We start from the raw sequence: 25848 nt of genomic DNA on the forward strand, positions 1-25848 counted from the left end.
CTATAAAACATTCAATTTACTTTTCAGATAGGGTGAGAAAGTAGCAGTACCCTAGAGTACTATACTACGGTTTATTTCTGATGAAGAGTAATCATTCAGCTACTAATATTTTCATCAAGTTTACTTGTATTTGTGGTTACAATCAGGATCTAGCAATATTTTGGGGAGTATAATAAATTAAGGATGGAGTATTAAAAACTAAAGTTATGAGATGAAAGATTTTCAATTATTACCCTGAAACCTTAATCTTCCAAAACTTGAATGGAAATAAGTAGTTAAAATAACATGTCTAAAACATTTCTTGAGATAATGACATGGCACTTCAGAAAACAGAATGGGCCTATCAAATCAGACCAGGCACTGAACACCAATCCAGTTAAATGTAGTCTACTATGCCCACAGCAGACTGGATTATAGGAGCCTAAAAATGGTCACACACATCTCAGAGCACTCTTTACACCTGGGGTGGTTTTAAACACAAAGTATTTCAGTATAAAATTCTTGCTAACTGGGATCCCTGGGTGGCTCAGTGGTTTAGCACCTGCAATCTGCCCAGGGCGTGATCCTGGAGTCCCAGGATCGAGTCCCATGTTGGACTCCTTGCAAGAAGCCTGCTTCTCCTTCTGCCTGTGTCTCTGCCTCTCTCTGTGTATGTGTGTCTCTCATGAATAAATGAATAAAATATTAAAAAAAAATTCTTGCTAACTGCCATTTCTATGCGTTAGCTTTTCCCACTATCCAGGTAAAATAGAAAGATATGTGTCCATAAGATCCAAAAAGAAAAAAAAAAGGCAAAAAATCCAGGTAAGGTGGGAAAAATGTGGAGGAAAAGAAATCTAAGCGATAGCACAAATAGATTTCAAAATGAGTACGGAAAACGTACTCATCAAAAAATATCCTATTTTCTAAGTACAGAATTATTCTCTTTTTCATTTAATATATCAGATTTCAAAGCAAAGGAGTACTAAGTAACAAAATACTCAAATAATAAAAAAATTAAAAGCAAATGGTGTAAAATGCAACATTAAAAACATTATATGCAGAGAAATTTACTTTAAATCTCCCCAAAGGAAGAGATAGAATTAGAATTTACTATCTTGTTTTGCAGTAATGATTTGGATGATTCATCATAGTAGTTCTTTTGTTTACTTGCTCTGTGCATTTAACAATATTAGCTGTAAACACAATTAAATGCAAGAGGTCTGGCTTAGTGGTCATCCATAGAGATTTGCTACTAAATGTGACAAATGATCTTGTTATAAGGAACTCAAACTGCAGAACACTCCGAAGTGTCTAGACTTTGTTATGAGCAACTCTCAAGTTTTAGAGATTTCTTCACCAGGGTTGACCATAAATAACTAATAAATACAAATGACCACATAATCTCCTATTCCGTCTTTACAGCAATATCTCCATGCACACAATGCACAGACACAGAGCAGAGGCCATTGTACCACTATCTCAAAGATCACTATTTATTTTTATTTCAGTTAAATTAATTCACATGTAGTATATTATTAGCTTCAGAGGTAGAGTTTAGTGATTCATCAGTTGCATAGAACACCCAGTGCTCATTACATCAAGGTCTCTGTTTAAAAATCATCCTTGTCAGTTAGAGGATCTGTGGTTTTTGAAGTAGGTGGAGAGAAAAATACAATATGAAGAATCAGCTGCAAAAAGTGATTTTTAACAGAGGACAGTTCTTAATCTTGAAATAGTGAGGAAGGTAAACCTCAAACCACTGTAGTATGCTAGTACTTATCAATAATTTTGATACAAATCCTGTCCATTCCCCTGGATAAGAACAACTACCTTAGGAGAAATTATCCTACAGGTAAATTTCCATGCAAGAGAGGTCTATGCCTATGATTGGTCTGGTATACAAAATATTTTTTTTTAAAAAATGTATTTCACTTTCTGAAACTCGCCTAGTTAGAGATTCCTTTAAGTATAAGTTACATGTATACTTTATTTAAAATATGACTTTCTAGGGCAATAAATACTGTGGAGAATAGGGTAAAGATATATAAATCATTAACACAGCTTTAAGTCCTTTTCTCAAATTATTCTTAATAGCTATCAAAGAGTGTAATAGTGAAGATACGGGAAATATGATGGCTGTGTAGATAAAGTAATTTTTGCATATCTAGCAATATTTTGCAAAACTTGAATGGAATTAGTTAAGCCCTCCAAAGGGTTTAAAATGAGGGCAGAGAAGGTCAGGGTGGGATTATCAGTGTGAAAGGGTTGTAGTATTGAGGATGTTATGAGAATAGTGAAGGGGAAAGTTATAAGGAAAATGAAAAATTACTCAAAGGAAAGAGATAAAAGGGAAATTTTCTTATTCCAAAAATTTGCTAGTGTGACTTTGTCTGGACTGACACTTTTTCTTTGAATTCTGCAGGGTCACTTACAGATGTTAAGAGTCCCGAGACATGTTTGTCTTTTCATGTTTGTCTGATGCAGAAATCAGAGGTGAAGTGTATTTGGTAAAAGTCTCTAAAGTTGTTATTTAAACATTAACTTTAGAATCATATATCATACTTTGCATGGAATTTAGCGCTTTCATCACATCTTCAAAGCTCTAACTTTTTAATACAAAACAGATAATCCAGGAAACATTAAGTCTCAGTTTAACATTTTTTTTTGAAGATTTTATTTATTTATTCATGAGAGACACACAGAGAGAGGCAGAGACACAGGCAGAGGGAGAAGCAGGCTCCTTGTGGGGAGCTGGATGTGGGACTTGATCCCAGGACCCCGGGATCACGCCCTGAGTCAAAGGCAGATGTTCAACCACTGAGGCACCCATGTGTCCCTAATATATTTTTTACATGTCTGATCAAGATATTTCATATAAAACTTCTTCAAAATATTCATGACATGAGCCATAAACTGAACTTGTGTCAACTTGATATAATGAAAATGAGCTCTGGATTGAGAATCAAGAAATTCAAATGAATTGAGAACCAAAACCCTTTCATTCTACCACTAACTTCTCATATATATGTCTTTAAGATGTCACTGAACATTTCTGAATCAAAATGTTCATGTATATAAAAATTTATAGTTTCTAAGTTTTCTTCCAACTCAAAAGTGTATTTAATTAAAATCATAACGTACCCCTTCTCTTATACCTTAATATTGCTTTCTTTTATCCCTTTGTACTTTTCTTCTTTTCCTTGACTTCCCAAATATCAACAGATCATCATTACTTGCTTCGTAGCTTTAAATCAAGATGTCCTAGTACAAACAGAGGATACAGATCATAACTTTTCTAAACTTTAATTCAACACAGTATGTGCTTCTTCCAAGATATTTTCCTTCAGGACCAAAATCTATTGCATAATATGCAATTTTTCATTCATTAATTTAGTAATCAAATGTGAATAAGGCCTGCAATGGAGCAGAGACTGTGCTACCCATGGGGACACAATAATGCAGACCCCTTCTACATAAATGTCCCAGGAGAGTGGGAAAGTCAAATATAATCAACAATTACTTTAATACTATAATAAAACATGCTTGAAAGAGACTGAGGAAGAGCATATATAATCTGATCTTGAAATAGTTCAAAAGGGGTTCATGTTGATTCGAAAAGGTAATATAGAAACTCAGGCCCAAATGACATATAGAAACCAGCCAAGGACAAATGAAAATAGATATGAGGCAGGCTATTTAGAGTAGAGAGAAAAGCATCACAGCATCACAGATGGGGAACTAAAGGATCATAAACAAACATCCTAGAGACATGAGGAAGCATGAAATATTTGGGAAAATGATCATATTCATTGCCTTAGAGAAAAGTGTTTAAGGGAAAAATGTAAGGGGATGATGACTGGAGAGGTAAGCAGAAAGATTATTAATCACTTAATAATGTTGCAGTTTAGAGGGATTTTTTAGGATGCTATGTGAATGACTTATTAAAATTAGAAAATCAAGTTAGAAAGATTAGTTACTAGATCCCTCATCCACTTTTTTATTAGTTTTTTTCCAGTTTGTAATACATATTACTAAAAGAATAAAAAAATGTCGGCAGCTATTTGTACCTACTGATATTCTGCTATGCCATATAGGCAGCTAATAAATACCTATAAATTGAAATGTCCTGCTATAAGACGTATTTAAGACTATGATGTCGGGATCCCTGGGTGGCGCAGCGGTTTGGCGCCTGCCTTTGGCCCAGGGCGCGATCCTGGAGACCCGGGATCGAATCCCACATCAGGCCCCCGGTGCATGGAGCCTGCTTCTCCCTCTGCCTGTGTCTCTGACTCTCTCTCTCTCTGTGACTATCATAAATAAATAAAAAAAAATTAAAAAAAAAAGACTATGATGTCATATTTCAAGGACATTTCTTCTTTAATAAACCTTATATTTTGAATAATTTCAGATTTACTTTAAATTTGCAATGATAGCTCAGAGAATTTCCATATATTATTTACTTAGTTTCCCTTAAGGTTAACACCTAATGTAAGCATCACTTACCCACAGCTCTGATTCAAGAAAAGATGTTATTCTACTGAATTGATGGTTTTTATGTCCTTATGATGAAGTGGAACTGACTCTTGGTTAATTGATTTAAATCTAAGAAAATACTTAAACCCATGATTATCAAAGAGTGATGCAAATTTATATATTACTATTGAATGAAAATATATTATCCCATAAAATAATGGTTGTTCACGTTTTGCACTAAAGTGGTATCAACTGATGTTTATTAAAATGGCAGTATTACAGGCCCCATCATATAAGAATTGTCATCTATTAAAATCTGGCCTATGATTTTTGCTACAAAATTTGGTCTCCCTGTAACCATAATATCTTATGCAGAATCTCATTAACAGTCATAGTAGGAGAAGCAGAATGGCAGCAGACTTAGGAATCAAAGAAAATGTTTTATTTCTCTTAAATATGATTAAGATCTTAGAAACATTCCATAGAAGTAGTGTAAATATTTTCTAAGTCAGTCTATATTCCATTTACCATATAAACATACTGATTATAGATCATCCAGAGATAATTCTGTTTTGTTTTGTTTTGTTTTTAAGTCGCTTTGTTGTCTGTATATGGTAGAGGAAAATTATACTTCAGTTTCTTCCTGTTGGGGACATAGCAAAACCATATTTCCCAATATTCCTCGTATTTAGGTTGGGGCCATATGATTCAGTTCTGGCCCAAAGAAGTGGGAAAAAGAGATAACACTACTTCCAGAGATGGTCATTAACCTCACTGCCTTACTATCTTTGCTCTTGCCATTCCATTATGACCTAAAAGACTAAATATTTATAATAGGGAGGTGCCTGAATCATCCTTAAATAAGAATGTGAGCAAGAGCCGCCGCCCAAACTATATAAGACTGGAATGAAAGAGAATTAAATTTTTCTATCAAACTTTGAAATTCTGGGGGTATTATTTGATGTACTTTCACATGTTAATACTCCGTGCTTCATTAAGAAAAAGATCCTAGTTACTCAATCTTTTGTTATTGTTCTTACATTAGCTATGATCATCATTCAATTTAGGCAACATGTTATGATCATCTATTATTCTGAGCACAGGGAACTATTAAATGAACAATATATGTCCATAGACAAGCTCATAGAAGCTCATACCTAAATTACTATAAAATGGTACAGAAGAAAAAGCTCTATTGATTTTTTTGTTTGTTTATTTGTTTTTAGTTTAGTTTAGATCCAAGAAATGCCAATTATTATTTGTAACCTAGGGTTAATCGTATAATCTTTTTTACATTCAGTGCTTAATATATGCTCTTTCCTTTCTACTTTTTTCTTTCTTTTCTATTATTCCTTGTTATTTTCGTTCATTGATCCCCTATATTAAACATTCAAGTTCTATAAATCTGAATATTAAGAAAATCAGTACAACTAATTTCATGTCTTTGATTCTCAATAAAAGTTGTTATCTCCCTGGTCTCCAAAGACATCACAACTAAAAAAGGGAAAAATAAGGAACTTCCAAAAGTAATTGAAGGTATCGTTAAAAGTATTATTTTTATCTCTTTCCTAATTAAATCACACCAAAATAATTTTCAGAGAATGTGTCCAGGAAACCTTCATATGACATCATATGATAATAGACATGCAGTTTTCTTGGAAAAGTTAAGCATAACCCATCACCAAGAGAAGTCATTGATAAAATGCATAAATAAGTACTGACCAAACCAAAGCCTTTTACACAGAACTTAAAAGTCTTACACAAAACATAAGTATTTACACAAAAAAGCATCATTTATGCCAAACTTGAGCAACAAAAGAAGCTTTTTAGGGACCTAAAATAAAGTAGCATAACAAAACATTAACTCATTGGTGCATTCAAATATAGATATTATTACAAAACTAGAAAATGTGTTTACAGATGGTTGCTTTATTAACATTTTTTCCTAATAGCCACTAGAGGAGAAAGATCCGGTGATATGAAAACATGGAGAAATGAAAATGTGAACTTCAGAATGTGAAATAATATTGTTGAACATAGAGTCAATATTCACTACCTCAGTAGAAATAACTTCTGCTCAAGTAATATGCAATTAATCTTGCTATATATATATGTATATATATAAAATTAATATGAAAAGCTGAAAACCTATAACAATAATCTTAGAAAATATCTAGATTACTTAAACAACAATTCTACAGCAGAAATCTTTAATAAGATCTCTAGAAACTAAATTAGCAGAGTTGAGCCAAATTCTATATTTAATTAATCACTGGTAGCAAAATAGAAAAATGCAACTTTTTAAAATAACTCATTTCCCTTTTATTATTTAAATGTATTCTTGAGGTATTCCATACTTTCACAAGTCCCTTTGGAAACTTGTTTATTGATAAGGAAGATTAATGATGTGTAACAAAAAATGTTTATTTCATCTTGTGTCTTATTAGAATGCTGATATATTTGGACAAGTACCACCACACTAAGTGAGTAGCACAGATACCTAAAACTGGTTTTGTGACCATCTATTTACCAATTCACTATCTATAAGAACTATTGCTTTTTATTTTATATCAGCATACTCTTTCCAAATGTAACAATCTTTTTTCCTTTTTTACAAATACACTTATTATTAAAAATTTTATACATTATCAGCAATTAATATACCTACTTTTAACAAAGAAATCTTTCAATTTATATTGATTATTGTAATCCTATGTTATACTATTTTCTATTTTTAAAATTCCCATTAATATATGTTGTTATGTTACTTTTAGGTGTACCATGTAGTAATTCAAAAATTGCATACTCTACTCAGTGCTCATCATTAGTGTACTCTTCATCCTCTTCACCTATTTCATGCATCTGCCCACCCACCTTAAGTGTAATATTCTTTCTCTCTTTAAAGATTGTATTTGTTTGTTCATGAAAGATACAGAGAGAGGCAGAGACATAGAGGGAGAAACAAGCTCTTTGAGGGGAGCCGATGTGGGACTCAATCCTGGGACTCTGGGACCACATCCTGAGCCAAAGGCAGGTGCTCAACCACTAAGCCACCCAGGTGTCCCAAGTGTAACATTCTTAAGAATTGTCAAATTTTAAATTGTTTATTGAATGGATAACAAGATAATTTTGGTAACATAAACAACTACAGTTTGGTTTATGATCTTATTTTTTGCTAATGAGGTAAATTAAAAATTAAAATCTTAAACATCAGGCCTGATTCTAAATTAATGAGCAAAGGACAATATAATTCTTAGTAAGCAGTACTATAAAAGGTATCCTTCCTATCTACTAGAATTTTACCTGAAACAGTAATTAATATGGATTTTAGTGAGATTGTCATATTATTGGTCTTGAATAATATTACCCTTTCTTAGACACTATTCATATCTTTCATTCAGATTGCTTTCTCAGCAACACTGTAGTAGATATTTCTTATACTTTTTTGGTTGTCCATATTTTGAACCCTTTTTTCTATGTTAAGGAGTAACTTAGTTTTTCAGGAACACTCCTCATAAAATAGACTCTCAAAATCCCAACTACTCATTTGCCCAACCTCTTGTAGCACAGTGGAAGCACCCTTCCTGGGCATCACATTTAGGTATATCCACTGGGGCTTTGGGTCAGAAGCTAGTTTGTGAAGAAGCAGAAAGAGCATGGGCTCCATTCTAATGAGGATGCTGCTAGTAGAGTCAGATACACACACCTGGTTTCCAAAGATAACAATGGCAGCAATCTGATAGCAATATCTCCTGATGGTGATTTCAGCTGTATGTTCATCCCAGTGACAACAGTGATAAGTCTACACTGGACCAGTTTTGTGATATGATTTGAGACACTGTTCTAGCCTGGATGATTCCAACCATGATTCTCGTCCTTTTAGAGACACTTTGAGGTACCGCATATACTTTCAATAAAACCTTTTTTCTATTGAAATTCTCTAGAATTGTTTTAGTTGGCTTTCAAATAAAAACTTTGAGGGGCACGTGGGTGACTCAGTCAGTTAAGCTCTGACTCTTGGTTCTGGTTCAGGTCATTATCTCACCATGCTGGGATCAAGCCCTGTGTCAGCCTGTGCACTGAGCAAAGAGTCTGCTTTAGATTCTCTCTTTCTTCACCTCTCTCTCTCTCTCTCTCTCTGCTCCTCTCCCTCTCTGGTCGTCTGGTGGTTAGGATTCGGTGCTCTCTCTCAATAAATACAATCTTAAAATTAAAAAAAAAAAACTTTGATACTAAAGCTGAATGTAGTGATTAGAGACAATTTTATTTTGTCTCTTTTTAAGAAGAAAAATATTTTTCGGAAGTACAAACAGTCATGCTGGGCATGTATAGGGAAAAGTCTGTGCAGGACCAAAGGGATGAATAGTGGCAGGTACTCTTGATTGTAACTGCGGATTTGTTTTTTATCCTACCCAAAGCTTCCTTCTTATTATCACAACTCATCTCCAAATATAGAGATTGAAAGGTCAGATATTTGCTTCACTGGCTTCCTTTACAGTTCTGGAACAGGAAGTGATAATTTGGCCCAATCTAGAAAAATTAGACATGATGGGGGAAATATATGCTTACCTGTGGGTAAAGTGTTTCCTCCTAAAGATGAGAACTTGGGACAACTGGATGGCTCAGTGGTTGAGCATCTGCCTTTGGCTCAGGGTGTGATCCTGGAGTCCTGGGATTGAGTCCCACATCGGGCTCCCTGAGTGGATCCCACTTCTCCCTCTGCCTGCGTCTCTGCCTCTCTTTCTCTGTCTCTCATGAGTAAATAAATAAATAAAATCTTTAAAAGAAAAGATGAGAACTTGAACAACAAATAGTTGTTGTCTTTGGCTGGTTATTTTTGTTTACAATGTGATTTCTGAAAGTATAAACACCACTTTGTAACTGCAAGGAATCAAACCTAGGAACAAGCCATTACATCAAGGAAGTTAAGAGCAAGGGGAACCTGGGTGGCACAATCAGTTAAGCATCTGCACAAGTCATGATCCCAAGCTCCTGGTATCCAGCCCTACTTGGGGCTAACTGTTCAGTAGGCAGGCTTTATTAACACTGTTTAATATTATTTAATCTCCCTCTCTTTCTCCCCCTCTGCTGCTCCCCCTGCTTGTTTCTCTCTCTCTCTCTCTCTGTCTCTCTGTCTCTCTCTCTGTCTCTCACTCATTTTCTCTCTCTTCCTGTCTCTCTGTAAAATCAATCAACCAACCAATCAATCAATCAATCAATCAATCTTTAAAAAAAGGAAGTCAAGAGCTAAGCCATGATTAAATCCCAAAACACCTTTCATCATGATACTGAGAAATGTAAAATAGCCTACTGTTGAACAGAGTTGTAACCTGAAGCTGAAAACAATGTTCAATGAGACCTACAGAAAATGAATATATTGACGAAACAACAGAGGCAAAGTGGGAATTTATAGAATATTTGTGTCATCGAAATATAACCAGTATATGAATAGCCTATGAACATGTATTTTTTAGAAATACCAATGAAATTTAGTACTACCAATGAAATACTATCTTAAGTATTAAGATAATACTTCCCAAATAAAAAATCTAAGGAATTTTCTCTAATAGTACACAATACAATTATGGGACTATACGTAAAACTCAAAGTCCCAAGTCACTCTTTTCTAATTATAAAATGCATACATACTGAAGAAAAAAATTATCTTCCAGAAATCTCGAAAGCCAGAATTATACAGATAGTACTTTAGTTATTTGTCCTTTCAGAATGTATTGTTTGGGATGCCTGGGGGGCTTAGTGGGTTATGCATTCGATTCTTGATCTCAGCTGAGGTCTAGATCTCAGGGTTATGAGTTCAAGCTCTGCACTGGGCTCTGTGCTCAGTGTGGAGCCTACTAAAGGAACAAACAAACAAATGAACAAACAATGTTTCTTTGAAAAAAAACCATATTGTTTTATACTTCTGAATTGGTATCAACTCATTTTCAGAAAGCAAAAAACTTAGGTCACTTAAAATGAATATAAACTGGAAATAAATTTAACTCTTATTTCAATATAAACTGGAAACAAATTTATCTCTTATTTCAAATATTCAGAGTTAGACTCTTGAGTATTTATTTAATAAGATAATTTTCAAGACATTAAGAAAAGCTGAAAGTACAATTAGATAAAGTGAAGAAACCTCAAGATTTATAATTACAGGAAGGCACTATCATTCTGAAGACTGGAAAAATAAATTTAAAAAGTAATGTTGATGGAACCAGGTAAAAATGGCTTTCTGGCAAAAGCTAGAAGTCTAATGGCATTTCTGGTCAGGTTTGACTATGAAGAAGCAGTTATCTCCTGGCTGGAGCTATGAAGGAAACTCAGCGACCTGATAAAAAGAGAGAAGGAGAAATACCCTGGCTTCATTCTTTCTCTTGCCCTCCATATTCCTCCTATCACCTCATCTGCCTTCCTATTGGCCAACCCTAACCAGAAGGTGGTTGGCATATTAATTTGTCTATTTTTTGCACTAGATTGTTTGCACTATGGAACTAATTTTGCTCAAGGCTTTGCCTATCTAATTAGAAGAGAGTGTTGCATAGCAATCAGAAAGTATTTCTTGAAAGAATAAACAGAAACACACTTTTATCTGGAATTTCATAATCTCTCTCTTCTGTGATAGAGAAGATAGATCAAAATAATGAAGACATAATCAGGAGGTTTGCATAAACAGATACATATCAAACACTGCAATTTACAAATACATAATATGCTATGTTTTTAGGTATCACAAAACAGCTGATCAAATAATTATTCACCAAAAACATATTTACATTCCAAAATATAGAACTGTATTAGCCATGGTTTCTGAATTATTAGTTAAATTACTAATCAGAATGTTTAAAAATTTAATTCAATTTCAAAATTTTAAAAAGTATGTATACTATAAAAAGCAAATCTATGATGACAATTTAGATAATGAAAATAAGATTAGTCTATGGCATATGGCCAAAACTGTAGTCAATGGCAAATATGTAGCCAAATTTCATGATTAAAAAAAAAAGATTAGAAATGGACTAAATTTAACTAGGAAAATAGAATCAACAAAATTAAACCTAGAAAAAGTAAGAGGAATAAAATAATAAAGACAATCAGAAAAATCAATGACAAAGGAAAAATCACCATTAATTGCTAGGTAAATCCAAAAGCTATTTCAAATAGACACATAGAAAAGCACAAATAATGGAATGAGAAAATACATATACTTATTACATGGGAAAAGACAGAGAATCTTATTTTTATAAATGCTATGCAAAAATAAATTATTTACTGGAGCAGATAATGTGTCAGATTGAGTCCAATAAAATATATAATTTATCAATATCCATGAGTAAATTATAAAGATTTAGTCTATTTAGAATTACTTTAAATTGGCCATAGGCCTTTAGCATAAGCCTGAAGCAGTGGGTGCTAGTAGCCAAGCATAAAGAAAAGTAACTTAATTTTAAAGACTATGGGATTTGGAAGTATAGACATAAATACACAAGAATGTTAGCAATATAGGAAGATACAATACAAAACCAAATCAGTCATAAATGTCTAGAGTAGTAATAAGTATATTATGAAAATATTTATAAATTGTTAATATCACTATTAATATCTTATGTATGATCTATAATATAGAGAATTATTTTAAAAAATCAATAATAAATATTAGAACATTTGGAATTGGGTAACGATATTCCTCATGATTCTATAATTGGATGATCTACTTCAAAAGACTACTGGTGGAAATGTCTGGGTGGTTGAGCATCTGCCTTTGGCTCGGGGCATGATACCAGGTTTCTGGGATTGAGTCCTGCATCAAGCTCCTGACTCAGGGAGCCTGCTTCACCCTCTGCATATGTCTCTCCCTCTCTCTCTCTCTGTCTGTCATGAATAAATAAATAAAATCTTTTTAAAAGGACTACTGATGAAAACACAATGGCACAAAATCTCTGGGATTTGGCCAAAGCAGTTCTAAAAGGGAAGCCGATAGACATAATAGACCTACCTCAAGAAACATGAATAATCTCAAATAAGCAACATACCCTTACATCTAAAGGAGCTAGAAAAAGAACAAACAAAACCTTAAACCAGTAGAAGAATGGAAATAATAAAGATTAGAGCAGAAAGAAATGATATTGAAACTTTAAAAACCTTAGAACAGATAAATGAAACCAGGAGCTGGTTCTTTGAAAGGATCAACGAAATTGATAAATGTCTAGCTAGATTCAAAAAAATAAGCAAATAAATAAATAAATAAAAGAGGAGAGAGTGAGGAAGAGGACTCAAACAAAATCACAAATGAAAGAGGAAAAATAACCACTACTGACACCAGAGAAATACAAAAGATTATAAAGGAATATTATGAATAATTATATCCCCAAAATTGGACAACTTACAAGAAATGGATAAATCCCTAGAAACATATAACAAAACTAAATAAGGAAGAAATAGAAAATTTGAAAAGACTGATTACCAGCAATGAAACTGAATCAGTAATCAAAAAACTCCCAGCAAATAAAACGCACAAGACCAGATGGCTTCACAGATGAGTTCTACCAAACATTTAAAGAAGACTTAACACCTATTCTTCTCAAACTATCCCAAAAAGTAAAAGAGGAAAGAAAATGCCCAAATGTATTCTATGAGGCTAGCATTACCCTGATACCAAAACCAGATAAAGACAACACTAAAAAGAGAACTACAGTCCAATAACGCTGATGAACATGGATGCAAAAATTCTCAACACAATATTGACAAACTGAATCCAATAATATATTAAAAATATCATTTACCATGGTCAAGCTAGATTTATTCCCAGGATGCAAGGGTGGTTCAGTATTCACAAACCAATCAATGTGATATATCACTTCAATAAGAGAAAGGACAAAAAACATATGATTATTACAATAGGTGCAGGAAAAGTATTTTAAAAAGTATGACATCCATTCATGATAAAAATTCTCAACAAAGTAGGTTTAGAGGCAAATACCTCAGCATAATAAAGGCCATATATGAGAAACCCACAGCACATATCATACCGGGAAACTCTCCAGTTTTTCCCCATTAAGGTCAGAAATAAGACCAGGATGTTCATTCTTACCACTTTTATTCAGTATTGTATTAGAAGTTCTAGCCACATAGTCAGACAACAAAATAACATAAAAGGCTCCAAATCAGTAAGGAAGAAGTCAAACTCACTATTTGCGGATGACATGATACTTCATATAGAGAACCCTAATGACTCCTCCAAAAAACTACTAGAACTCATAAGTGAATTAGGTAAAGTCACAGGAAATCAGTGTACAGAAATCCATAGCATTTCTATACATTAATAGCAAGGAAGCAGGAAAAGAAATCAAGAAAACAATCCCATTTACAATGGTACCAAAAATAAGAAAATATCTAGGAATAAACTTATCCAAAGAAGTAAAAAACCTAAACTCTGAAAACTATAAAATATTGATGAAAGAAATTCAAGACAGCATAAACAAATATAAGGGTATTCTATGCCCATGGGATTGGAGAACAAATATTGTTAAAATGTCTACACCACTCAAAGCAATTTACAGATTTAATGCAATCTCTATTAAAATATCAATATTTTTTCACATATCTAGAACAAAAAAAAATCCTAAAATAGGTATGGAACCACTAACGCCCTCAATAGCCAAAGCAATCTTGGAAAGGAAAAACAAAGCTGAAAGTATCACAATTCCAGACTTCAAGTTATATTATGAAGCTATAGTAATCAAAACAAAATGGTTATGGCAGAAAAATAGACACATAGATCCACAGAACAGACCAGAAAGCCCAGAAATAAAATAACAATTATATACATTTAGAGAAGAACTGATTAATGCTTTTGGCCATTCAAATTTGTCCAGGTTGCAAAATGATAAATTAATGAAGTACTCTAAGGAAAAGTGACTTTTAACTCTTATTTTGTAGGAAATGAAGACTTTGATTATATTTAGATATAATAATGAGATAATCAGTAAGGTGTGCTGTGAAGAAAATACCAAATTTATTCATCAAGATATAACGTAAGTGGAAATAGAGGGAAAGAACTTGGAGAGGATTGTGAGATGGGAAAAGGGTAAGAATAAGTAGGATATGGTATTTAAATTAAATTTCATTTTATGCAAAATTTAAAATCATTTAGCAAACTTTGAAACAATGAATCTATTCTCAAAATTATTTTTTTATTTAATATTTTATTCATTTATTCATGAGAGGCACAGAGAGAGAGAGAGAGGCAGAGACACAGGCAGAGGGAGAAGCAGACTCCATGCAGGGAGCTCGACGTGAGACTTGATCTCGGGCCCCCAGGATCAGGCCCTGGGCTGAAGGCGGTGCTAAACCGCTGGGCCACTGAGGCTGCCCCTCAAAATTAAATATTAATCAAGATGCTAATATTCTCATAGCTACAGAATTACTAGTGAACTATTCTTTTTTTTAAAAAAATATTTATTTATTTGACAAAGAGAGAGAAAATAAGAACTAGCAGGGGGAGCAGCAGAGGGAGAGGGAGAAGCAGGCTTTCCACCAATTAAGGAGCTGGACATGGGGTTCAATCTCAGGACCCGGGGATCATGAAGCTTAACCGACCGAGGCACCCAGGTACCCCAACTAGTGAACTATTCTTATGCCATCGACAGAAGCAGTTCCACTTCAGCCTTCTGTAATTCTTTTTTGTCTGAAATCGTCAAATGAAGCAGTATTAAATTATTTGAGCCCTAAGAGGCTTTTTTTTCAAAGTATATGAATAGCCTGAATTTAATATATAAAGTAGACCTTCCAATGTGACACTGATTTTTGGCTGTGTATACTTGGGGCTTCACTTAAAATGGATAGGCTTTTATCCTTTATATTGTTGATGTGGTTTATCGAGGAATCTGTAAATATTGAATCATCCTTGCATCTCCAGAATAAATCCTACTTCATCACGGTGAATGATCATTTTAATGTATTATTGAGTGTGGTTTGTGAATATTTTGTTGAAGATTTTTCATCTATGTTTATTAGGGATATTGGCCTGTGTTTTCTTTTTTATATAGTGTCTTTGTCTGGTTTTGATACCAGGGTAATGTGGGCCTCAGAATACTACAAAGCTGTAGTAATCAAAACAATATTGTACTGGCACAAAAATAGACACATAGCTCAATAGAATAGTGATCCAGAAATAAATCCACACATATATGGTCAATTCATCTACAACAAAGGAGGAAAGAAACACAATGGGGAAAGACAGTGTCCTCAACAAACAGTGCTGCGAAAACTAGACAGCTAGGTGAAAAGAATGAAAATGGATCACTCTCTCTCACACAACAATAAATTCAAAAAGGATTAGAGACCTAAATGTGAGACCTGATACCCCTAGAAGAGAACATATGCAGTAATTTTTTTGACATAGGTGTTGCAACATTTTCCTAGATATGTCTTCTAGGCAAGGGAAACAAAAGCAAAAATAAACTATCGGGACTACATCAAAATAAAAAGGTCTGCAAAACAAAGAAAATCATCAACAAAACAAAAAGGCAACTTAGTGAATAAGAGAAGATATTGGCAAATTATATATCCTATATGTTATACATATATATTATAGTAATAATATATATGTATATGTACATAATATGTACATAATAATATTATATATGTGTATAATATATATATATAATGCAACTCAACAGTAAAACCACAACTATCCAAATAAAAATTGGGCAGAGAACCTAAATGGACATTTCTCCACAGAAACAGACATATAATAAGATGTTCAACGTCATTAATCATTAAAGTAATGTAAATCAAAATTATAATGAGATATCATCTTACACCTGCCAAAATGGTTAAAATGAAAAAAGCAAGGAATAAGAGATATTGGCAAGAATGTGGAGAAAAAGGAACCCTTGTGGGCCATTGCTGGGAATGTAAATGGACACAGCCATTGTAGAAGACAGTATAGTTTCCTCAAAAGATTAAAAATAGAAATACCATAGGATCCAGTAACTCCTCTCCTGAGTACTTGCCAAATGAAATAAAAACACTAATTAGAAAAGATGTATATCCCCTGCAATGTTTATTGCAGCATTATTTACGATAGCTGAAATGTGGAAGCGAACTATGTATCTGTTGATAGATAAATGGATAAAAAAGATATGGTATATACATACCATGGGATAGTGTAGAGCCATAAAAAATGTATGAGATCTTGTCATTTGCAACACAGATGGACCTAGAGGATATTATGCTAAGAGAAATAAGTCAAATTGAGAAAGACAAACACCACATGATTTCACTCATATGGAATCTAAGAAAAACAAATGAAAAAGCAAACAAAAATGCAGAATCAGACCAATAAATACAGAGAACTCACGGTTGCCAGAGGGAAGAGGGATGGAAGGATGGGCAAAATGGGGTGTGGGAGATACAGGCTTCCAGTTATAGAAGTACATACTAAATATTTTTATAGTGTCATCTTAATGGATATTTTGCTGCTATTTTTATTGTTGCTAATATTTATTTTCTTTATATTTCAGTTTACCAATCCAAGCGGACAAAAATTCCTTCTCTCACTAATAGAAGTCCCTTATTCACAAGCATAAGTGACAGAATTTAATAATTTGGACATGATTTTTCTTTGGAAATTGTCTGATGTAATAATATAGTACTATCTTTACTCTCTCAATTACTTATTCCCTTACTACCACTTTTAGACATATTCAATGTCTACATGGCACACATAGTGACATTTACTTTTTTATTCTTTTATTTTTTTAAGATTTTATGTATTCGTGACAGACATGGGGGGGGGGGGGAGAGAGAGAGAGAGAGAGCCAGAGACACAGGCAGAGGGAGAAGCAAACTCCATGCAGGGAGCCTGATGTGGGACTCGATCCTGGAACTCTGGGATCATGCCCTTAGCTGAAAGCAAACGCTCAACCGCTGAGCCACCCAGACGTCCCACATAGTGATATTTAAAAACAAACCCCGACATATGAAAATTATTTTATGACTTTTCTAATTTATGGTTTAAATAATAAATATTAATTATAATATTAACTAGTCTTTATTAAACATTTACTAAGTGACAATCATTTCTTACTGCTTTAATTCACTGAAAAGAGTCCAAAAAGTCACCATTTGTCCCAGGTATAGATGGGACACATGCTCTTTGATCTTTCCCCAGTTCCAGGAATAATTAATAAATAACTGATTGGGGGGAAGCCTTTTGTAAAACCCATACATATTTAAAGAGGAAAATCCAAGAGTCCCGAGCTGATAGTTTTTATTTCTATAGAGTGAATCCAGGAAGATCTTCAGAAGTGGAATATAGAAAGCCACTGAAAGAGATGAAAGGTAACAGGGGACAGTCTTTCAGGTAGCAATCAGCCTAAGATAATTAATTTCATGCATCAGCCAGCATAGTTCATAGCAACCCTTCCACAAGAACTGCCAAAGGTCTTTATAAATATCAGAGGTTTTTTATGAAAGGTATGATGCAGAAATTTTACAGAAAATATAAGCAAAACACATTCACATTAGGAGTAGAAACAAACAACTCTTCCTGCTGTGCCAGAATTTATGCACATATCAAATGGAAACAGAAAAATATTGAGCAAGAGAAATGAATGCATTTGCCAAAGTTCATACAGTCAATGTCTAAAGTCACTAAGTTATAGGAACTAAATTTTGTACAATGGTAGTAGGTAAGGCTTTAGTGATCATTAGTATTTCAGCTCTGACCTGAAAAGGCGACCCTTGTAACCTGGAATGATATGGATCAATATGAGGCAAAGAAGAACAGTTCATGATTATTAGAGCAATGTAAAGGAAGAAATATCCAAATCCACTGATGAAATACTTTGTCTCTGAACTAAGGCACTTATCCTACTCAGTTTTGGAAATTAATGCCAGAATGATCTTGAAGGCATACTGTATATTATATGTAAATTAATACTTGTATATAAATATATATCTACGAAAGCATACTATATGGATATAAATGTTACCAGATTAATATGCGATTTATTCTTCAACACGGATTTACTGATCCTTCACTTTTACTTCTTTTAAAAAAATTCCTTAAGTCAAAAAGAAAGATATATACTCCAGGTAATGCAAAAGTGATAATATAACTGAACCCATCCACTTCAGCATCAAAGTACTTAGTTAATATAGCAAAGTTCAGGCTGGGCTGGAAAGAAAATTATCAGAATAGTGTTCAGACTAGGACAACTCCCTGGCAGGATGTTTTGTGACTCTCTGTATTGTCTGCATATACTGTAGTAAGCATATTTAAATGTCTTTTTCGTTCAATGTATAGGAAGAAAATTTAGGATGATGCAAGAAGATAAAACTCCAGATAGATTTGAATATACAAGCATATTTAGAATATTCTTTAAGTGTGTGTATTTAGCAAATGAAGCAATGTAAAGCATTAAACTAAAATATCTGGTCATTCTTCATTTTTACAAGTCATGTAATAACAGCACCCTCAAAAACAGAAAATTTGAGTAATAAAGCACATAATTTAACTGATATTAGAATGATTATTTCTAGAGGTATCTGGGTGGCTCACTTGCTTAAGTGTCTGCCTTTGGTTCTGGTCATGATCCCAGGGTCTTGAGATACAGCCCTGAATCAAATAACATTGTGTTCCGTGCTCAGTGAGGAGTCTGCTTTTTCCCCTCCTTCTGTCACTCGCCCTGTTGTAATCTCCCTCTCTCAAATAAATAAATAAAATTTTTAAACAAAGAATGACTATTTCTAAACTTGTTACATTAGATAATGGATGCTAAAGACTAGACTACTCATAACTTTTTTTTTCATAACTTAATCTTACTTTTATGTTTAATTATAAAATGAGATACCAAAATATTTGTCAGTTTCATGACTAGAATGTATTACAAATGTGGTACCACAACAAGTGATAGCTTCAGCTATCATACAGATATTCTGGACATTTGTTCTGCAGAAGGAAGCACATAGTTGAGACTGTTCCCACATGTGCAAAACTTATCTTTCATTCATGTTGTAAAATGATTTTTAAATACAGGTTTTCTTAGCCCATTTAAGAAATAGCTATTTCTATCTTTTCTGTCAGAGTAAGTTCATTTTTTACTTGTCTAGTATTTTGAAATCATATCAGCATATTTAAGAAAATATGTTGCTATACATACATTCATACAAATTATCATTTCCAGGAGTGATTTCCTTTGTGAGAAAATGTTGGCAAAAAATAAAATAAAGATTCAAAATATTCAAAAGCAAAATATACTTAAAGGTGTTGCCATATTGGAAATCACACTTTTCTTTGGCATTTTTATCATTTCTCCTAGTTCATTATTTCAGGGCTGAGGTATTTACTAGGCACAGGTAAGTAGTTTTTCCTCTTTCTAGTTTCCAAGATAACTTTTAATACTTTGCAAAATAAATAATGTGAAGTTGCCTAAAGAAGAATGTCCCAAGTCTTTTAGAAAGGTCTATTTGAGCAGGTACTTTATATACCCTTTTTAGGCGATAGTTACTTTTAAAAAGTCTATCATTCATTTCATTCCACTGTATCATTCAACTGTCACTTTTAGTCAGTAAGAGCAAATCCAGAACCCAAACACATTATCTTTTCACTTATCCTGCCACCTTCACACCTCTACACAGGTGTCTGACCTGGGGAGAGATAATTTTCAGATACATTCCCTTCTACTACTCTCAGATATATTAAGATATGAAGATTTAATAGTTTCAGGAAGTCAAATCAATTTTCTCTATTACTTTTAATAGAGTAATTAGAGTGACTATAATCTATGAAAAAAAAACAAGGAAGGATACATGTTTTAAATTTACTACACAACTGTTTTTCATGAGTTCTTGGCTGAACATTTTACAGTCATGTTGTGATCAGCCCCGTTTTTAATAGAATCATTTCATGATCTACTTGACCAATATTTAAACTTGTTTTGGGCCTTGATGTGAAAAAAAATTCTATCCCTTCCCAAAATATGAACATATATATTTAATTTACAAGGTAGTTGGTAATGACGAGATGCACTGCATTTTGGGAAGAACAGTCTTCACAGGTGCATGGGGCAATAGGAAGGCATCTGCAAGTGGCCAACAGATGGCCACGGCAGTGGGAGAGGACCACCAGGAAATCAGCAGATGGACACAGCAGAAGAAAGGCAATTCCACATGAGCAGTGAATGGCTAGACCAGCAGTAAAACTTTGCCACTTGGCATTTGGTAGAATGTTCATTGCATCAGCGAAAATTTGTACTACAACATTTTTGGCCAAGTCCAGAAGAGAGATTTCTAAAACCTGCCTATGATATTTGGTTCAAAATTCAGCACTATTTTCACAGACAATATTGTAAACTCTGCCTTAACAAGTTGTATTACTTATCTTTTAGGTTCACAGGGGACTTTGGCATTTCATACTCACACAATAATTTTTAAACTGGGGTTAAAAATCCATCCAATTCACAATTAGACAGAAAACCAAAGTGAATCTTTTAAAGAATTCACTGATATTAACATAAAAAAGTTAATGTAATAATGTGCTTAGTTTTTAACACGTACCTAATGGAAGAGTTGACTTATTCATTCACTCTAAAAGCTCAGTGAAAATGTCAATATTTCACTAGATACACCACCAGCAGCTTAATCTTCCTGCAAATACAACTCTATTATTTTACTCTCCAGTTTAAAAATCTTTTGTTGTTGTTGTTATTGTTCCAATCAACAAAATTCAAATCATGTAGCTCAGATTTAGGATCCTTCACAATTGAGTCCAAAGCGTCTTAGAGACATTATCCTGCAACTGCTTTGTATAAGCTTTACACTTGTTGCTTTTTCACAAATATGAAGACATGTTTGTCTCTTTAGCCAGCAAGGACTCACCACTCATTTCTGTTCAAAACACCTATTCTTTAAAACACTGGTCGAAATTAATGAATACATCTTGATTCTCCCAATTCTCATGGCAATATCTTTAAGTTTTCTTAATGACACACAACATTCTCTCATTACCATATTTTTTTAATGTCCTTTATTTCTGTTACTAAATTGGAATTTCTAATTCAGGCCTCCCACAATATCTTAAGTGAAGTATCTATTCAATGGATATTTGAAAAAATTGAGTATATTCTGATTATATATTCAGAGTAACTGAGAAGTTCTTAAAAAAGAAATAGCATTTAATATTTTTTATATCTGATCAATAAATTAATCTAACACAAATCTGGTGGAATCTTCTAGTTACTTCCTTAAGACTTTTACATACTATTTAAAAATAGATATTGCTTATAAAATGTTGGAGAGTACTTAAAATACTTTTTTCCTTGATGCAGATATAAGGATATAATTTTCCTAAAAGTGCAAGGAGTTACTTATTGGAATCTTCCCTTTCAGATAACTAAAGGGAAATAATTTATACAAACCATACAGTAGTGTAACTTTGCCTGTGATCTGAAATCTCTTATTTATTATTCAAATATACAGTTGAAGTAAACACAAGAATTAAGCTTCCATACATAAATGTTAGCTAACAAGAATTAAGCTTTCATACATAAATGTTAGCTAATTTCTTCTGGAGTATCCTTCAATTTAAAGGGTAAAATAAACCTGTTTGGGTTTACATATTCCTCAAAATACGTTAGAATGTTCAATCTTAATGAAAACAGCTAACTGGAAACTAGGCATTAATTTCAGATAGTGAATTTCCAATTTTTATTTCATCAAATATTACTTGAAAAAATACTAGAACTCTATTATTTAACTCATCCACTATTAACTCCTTTTTTTTTATTTCAAAATCAATCACATTACTGTTTCCTTCAGGAAAAAATGACAGATTATAGCATTCTTCAGTAAAGATTTTGCTTAAGGAAGACCTTCATGATGAAGAACAAAATTGTACTTTGTTCTCAGATTCCTTATTTCTCTTAACAATTAATGTAGGAAAAAGTGAATCCTTGCTATAATTGAAAAATAAGATACAGTTCACTTATTGAAAATATCTGGTAATTTCCTTCAATCTGTCAAAAATTTAGGTAAATTCAGTCTTTGGTATCACATATCAATACACAATTAGTTGATTCACCTTTCAACTCAAATGAAAATAATGCATTGTCAAGATGACAGGAAAAGGAAAGAACTGATGAATTCTAAAAGGTCACAGAAGACTTGGTTGGCTTTCCTGTTGATGTGTGATAATGAACTTGCTGGAACCTTCATAATATGCTAAAAACAGTGGGCAACAGAGCTACAGGTGCTGCTCTTTCTCTTAATCACTGATAACACATAGAATGCTAGAATTGGAGGGAATTTTGGACTTCTTATAGTCCAACTTTTTAATTTAAAGTTAACATTACATGAATTTCACCAAATCATACAGCTTGTTAGCAAAAATAAAAACCATAAGATAAAACAAAAAATAACACATGTAATTTATACATTCAACAAAAATTAAGATTTAAACTAGAATCAGAAACTTCTTATAAGACATGCTAAAATGGTTAACTCTCCCAGTTTTAATGGATAACAACTTTTCTACTTTTTTAAGTATTTTGATATTGTTTAGACATTTAAAATGAATTTTCATAACCATCAATGCCCATTTATAAATTTCTTTTGGTGTAATAAGTATGAAATGGTTGAAAATGCAAAAACATATTTAGCAAAGAAAAATATCCTTTTGTCAAAATAGAGCATCATACAATAAGAACAACAATGTAATCTTAATACAAGTCTAGATATGTTTCATGCAAACACTGATATAAAAGCTTCACTACAATGCAGCTAATCTAAATGTGTATACTTCACCATGCCAGTGAAAATATGAATTTTTGTCTCTTTATAGATTCTTTAGTTTGCTACTAAATGATCAGCAATTCATTTTTTTTTTAAATCAGGTCTTCGCAGCTGACAAAATTTAAGATTAAAATGATTACTTTAAGATATTTAATGTAGTCTAAAATTAAGTGGGAAAGTCAGTTAATCAAAGCACAAATTATATAATGTCTCAAGCTACTCATCAAGGTCTCTTGTTTATAGTGTGCATATCTGTGATTAATTTGTGAATGTCTGAGATGTGGGAATTTACACATGGTTTTGAAGACAAGGCATGTCTGGAAATGTGGTATGCTACTTGAAAGGGGAAAATTAAAGAATACAAAGCACTGAAAAATAAATTGCAGAAGAGGATGCACAAAGGGGGTAAACATTTATCAAACATGTTATATTAGGGAGGGAAAACTTTAATGTTGAAGTTTCCTTGCTTTATTTAGTTCTATGCATACATCATGTCAGGTTAGAAAATATCACAGATAAATATTGCATTGAATAATACAGTATTCTGAATACAAATAAGGGGGAGATTTTAAATGTCAATGCATAATGGATATCTCACATGTGGCTTTTATTCTAATTTGTTTTGCTGATTTTACACTTGAGAATGAAACCCAGGCTGATAGTGAAATGATGATACTCTACTACAGTTGTGATTTCCTATAAAACATTTGATTCAGCCCTTCATGTTCTAAACTAGAAAATTACACATATCAGTTTAGAATGTTATATAAGAATAGATTGATCTTACTGACAATTATTTTAATTGAAATACTTATTTAATATATAGTTAAAATGGTATTTAAAATGTTACTATGTAGATTTTTTCTATAAACTTTAGCAAAATTACATTTCAGCTAAAACTTGTTTATCGTATTTGCTAAATATGAAATTTTTTCAAGTAATATAGAGAAATATTACGCTCTTCTTGAAGAAAATCATATACAAAGTGCTCAGTAATATAATTGTTATAATGTTGGTTTTCTCTCCCATACTAGTAATATCAAATGGTGTCATTTAGAAACTACAAACCAAAATAAATATCAAAACCAAACTCCTCAAACAAAACAAAACAAAAACAGAAAATCTGGGATCCCTGGGTGGCGCAGCAGTTTAGCACCTGCCTTTGGCCCAGAGCGCGATCCTGGAGACCTGGGATCGAATCCCACGTCGGGCTCCCGGTGCATGGAGTCTGCTTCTTCCTCTGCCTATGTTTCTGCCTCTCTCTCTCTCTGTGTGTGTGTGACTATCATAAATTAATTAATTAATTAATTAAAAAAAACAGAAAACCTCACTGAATAGGAGCAAAGTTATTTAAAATATATTTAAGGTCTAAATTGAAATACATTTAATTTCATATAGATAATTTCCTTTAAGTGAATACTACCTCTAGTGAAGATGGAAAGTTTTCTCTGAAAAACATCTATCTAATTTTCAGGTATTAATATTAAAATATTACTTTAATATTAATAAACAGATAACACAAATGAAATATTTTTTCTTCAAGTTTTTATCTAGAAGTGAAATAATTTTTAGGAATAAGACTAAAATTCAAGATTTATTTTGTCGTCAAGTGGTTGAAAATCTATTTTGCCACAGTTTCAGAAACAGTGAATTCAAAGATCCAAAATATACTATGTAGGATTCAATGTACAAATTTTTAGAAAGTTAAATTTAATAGAATCTCAAATTTTATGTCCTATCTTTTCACACAAGGTTTCATTATTATCACTCTATTAACTTTTAGACTTCTATTACCTTATCACCATTATCAGTTTTACAACTCTTCCAAGATGTTTTAGAGTACAAACTGTTTGCAATCTGTTTTTTAGATGCAAAAAATTTTATAAAACATGCAGGATGAATTTCTAAGGTTTGCATTTCTAGATATTTGACATCTGATAAAGAATATTTTAAATAAATAATAATGAAAACATAATTTTATTTTTTCAAAAGCACTTGTGTCCCCTTTTTAAAGATTTTATTGATTTATTTGAGAGAGAAAGAGAGGGAGGGCATGAGAGGAGGGTGGCAGAGGGAGGAGAAGCAGACTCCCCGCTGAGCAGAGAACCTGAAGCAGGGCTCCATCCCAAGACCCTGAGATCATGACCTGAGCCAAATGGAGATGCTTAACAGACTGAGCCACCTAGGCACCCCTGAAAATATAATTTTAAGTCTAGAAAAATAAAAATAAATCTATACATGATTTCAAAAGAATTAACTAAGTCAAAAGAATTATCTTGATACATCAGTAACACTAAATAGTGTAAATTATAGAATTGGAAGAAAATTTAAACCTTGCCAAATGAACATAATCACTTTCTACTTTAATTAACCCAGATAACAAAAAACTATCTATCCTTAAATTCTGATATGTGATCTCAATAAAAGGTATTGAGAATTAAAGAGTGTCTCAGCCATTTTATTTACACAAAATTTTCTAACGCGGTGTTTTAAGATTGGCTTCTCTTGTCCAACTGTACTAACAGTAGGTTTTTAACTCTTGACAAAAAGGGGCTATGTCTTTCATTCAACACATTTCTTTAAATTTCCTTT

The 25848-nt window shown here is 32.8% G+C and overlaps 1 protein-coding gene across 1 annotated transcript in view; it reads right to left on the minus strand.

Annotated features, from left to right (window-relative positions):
- LRP1B (LDL receptor related protein 1B) overlaps positions 1–25848 on the minus strand; it is a 1812620-nt gene that overhangs the window by 1056320 nt on the left and 730452 nt on the right. The gene's annotated exons all lie outside the window — the stretch shown is intronic.

The sequence above is a fragment of the Vulpes vulpes genome, chromosome 5, assembly GCF_048418805.1.
Source record: "Vulpes vulpes isolate BD-2025 chromosome 5, VulVul3, whole genome shotgun sequence".
In the NCBI taxonomy this organism is placed as follows: domain Eukaryota; kingdom Metazoa; phylum Chordata; class Mammalia; order Carnivora; family Canidae; genus Vulpes; species Vulpes vulpes.